Here is a 3048-nt window from a genome sequence, read left to right as displayed (position 1 = left end):
GCGACACTTACAATTCCAACCCCCAACCCCAACCCTAATGCAACAAACAACCAAGGTGACCACCACCATTGCAGCCGTAACTATCATTGACCACAAGGAACCTATTTTTCTTCTTCCTCCTTTTCTAAAAAAAAAAAAAAAAGAAAGAAAAACTTTTGAAAAACAGTGAAATATAACGAAAATTCAAGAAATCTATTTTTGGAAAAAAAAAAAAATTAGAAGAACCTATTTCATGTGAAATAAAACAACAAAAAACAAAAACAAAAACAGGAAGCTGAAGGTGCACATTGAAAAGAGAAACTGGTAAATGTTAAGAATAGCGACCTAAATTATTTTTAAAGGAAAATACAGTTGGAAAATTAAAAAAAAAAAAAAACATTTTCTTTTGTTTTGCCTAATAATTTGTCACCTGCCTTAAACGGGAAAAAATATTTTATGCCAGTTAAAAATAAATTTAAGTGCCCGACTGTAGTTGGAGGCCAACCGAAGGCTCCCTTTTTATAAATGTAGGGGAGGGCACCACTCCTTTCTCATTATAATGCTTAGTGTTTAGCAAGGTGGTATCAAGTACAGTTTTTTTTTTTTTTAGTGTTTAGCTACTACATTAAGATGTAGGGGAGGATGTCACTTCTTTCTCCGAATTGCTCCACTTATCCTTGACCCTCCTCTTATAATGCTGAATGTTTAGCAAGGGAGTATCAAGTACCATTTTGTTTTTTTTTTGTCTTTGGCTACTACACTGAGATTTAGGGGGGGTACACCACTCCTTTCTCAGGACTGCTCCACTTACCCTTGATTCTCCTCTTATAATGATGAGTGTTTAGTAAGGGAACATTAAATACCATTTTTTAAGTTTCTGGTATGAGCCAATCGAGGATGGAACCCTGGTGTAAACATTATAGCAAATGGGCCGATTTATACTAATATAAGTTAGAAGTATTTTAATTACTGTAAATATTAGTTGCAAGTTAGTACGTAACGAGACCGCTAAATAAAACAATTAATTGTACAGCATAATTACGTAGACACACTGGTTCTCATTAGATCACCGAAATTTAATAGCATTGAGCCGAAGCAGTACCAGATGGGTGACCATTTACGAACACCACGCGTCAACATTTCCGTCAACTTGTTTCGTTTACTAATTACAAGAAACCTTCCCAACCGCCAATATGACTAAAGATACATTACCTAAAAGTACTTCGTTCAAACTCCTTTGCTTAACGTTCACAGGGATCATGAGTTGGAACAGATATATCGAGAGCATTGCAAAGGCTGCTGCAAAGAAGGTGGACTTTCTCTACCATGCTAGAAAGTTACTTATGCTTGAAAATATCCTGTATCTCTACAAGGCCACCATTCGTCTAGGCTGGTGCATCAGCTACAAGTATCTCACTCCGGGACGGAGTTCAAAAGAGAGTTGCCAACCTGATAGGTCCTGAACTGTCATCTAGGCTCAACCTCTGTCCCATCGACGAAATATTGCATCCCTCTGCCTGTTCTACAAGTACTTTAATGGTGGATGCTCTGATGAATGCCCTTGTCCCCTCTTGACGTAAATACACTCGATAAAACCGGCCAGTGGCAAAATCCCACCCCTACACAGTAGAAATCCCTAGATGTAAGAAAGACTTCTACTCTAATAGTTTCTTCCCCAGAACTGCTAGATTGGAATTCCCGTCCAGTTTCCTACTTCCCCAACTGTACTGACATGCAGAAGTTCGAGTGTAATGTAAACAGATATCTTACTGCTCAACTCCCTACATAGTTTCCCTGCAACTTACGTACCTGATAGTAGCCCCCTACATTAAAGTGGCACTGTGCCTTGTTTGGAGTGAAAATGTAATAAAAAAATATACATAAAATTCAACATTTCCATCAACTCTGCTATCCCATCTGATCTCCAGTTGTCTCGATCATGTTCTGATGCTGCATCAGGCTGGTTGCGATCGGGGAGCAAGGCTAGCTTTGTGCTAACCAGTTTCACTTTAAACCAGGATTTCCCAACGTTTTTCGGCAAACGCTCCCCTAGAACACTCGGATGCCTGCTGTTGCGGGGCCGAATATGGTGGCAAATCGATCTTACAACTAAAAGATGACACAGGCAAGAAAAAGACGAAAAAGAAACGACAATGGCAAAAAGAGATGACAAACACTGTTGTGAACTATATTCGTTCACACGAATCCATTCAGGTTTATTTTCGTAAAAAAACTGAATGGTGGTAGGAGGTCTCAGGCTGAGGGTTCGAATTCAGCTGATGTTTGAACTGGCACGGCTACGAGATCGTCGCTAGTGGCTACAGGAAAAACGTGCTAGCTTGGGAAACTGAACTGCTGGGAATCGAGCAAGTCGATGGCGAGTGGTCGCGGCTGCTACTGCTGGGTTTGGCCGTTGTCGTGGAGGAAGTCTAAACCGTTCTGCGTGGACATTACTGCTGTTGCTTCTGCTGAGTTGAGTTGGCCCGTTGAAAAGAACCGCTGTATTTATACTCGTCTGGCGGACGTAGTTGGAGACATCGTAGCTTTGCAGCATTGGTCGTCGTTTTTCGTTCTTGAATTGTGTTTGTTTTTGTGTCTTTAGAGTGTTGTAGGGAGTCATCTGTTTGCAGTTTATGTGACATATCAAATTGAAGCTGGGAAAGTTGTGAATATTATTCTAGTGGGAATTGTGGGATAATTATTCACGTCGAAGTACTTGTCGAAATGACCGTCGGCTGTGGTTTTTACGTTTTTGAATCGGGATCCTTTTTGATGAGTGATTTATTTTGGTGGAAACCGAGACACAACTATCGCTCCCTTCCTGCATGCATCCTTACATAATAGCAAGCGATGGGACAATTCCAATATTTTTCCCCGATTCCGACACAATTACCGGTTCTGAGTCCGATTCTTTATAAATCTCTAAATATTAAACTATAAAATTGTTCTTTTTTTTCCGATTACCGTAAAAACACATGTTAAATGTGCAGATATTTTCTCAAACATAAAAAACGCTTTAGATTTTAAATTAATTGGTAGTTTCAAATCAATAAATGCTGATTATTTTAT

Source organism: Euprymna scolopes, chromosome 44, assembly GCF_053919585.1.
Source record: "Euprymna scolopes isolate OS-2025 chromosome 44, ASM5391958v1, whole genome shotgun sequence".
Lineage (NCBI taxonomy): Eukaryota > Metazoa > Mollusca > Cephalopoda > Sepiida > Sepiolidae > Euprymna > Euprymna scolopes.
Note: the sequence above shows the minus strand (reverse complement) of the source record.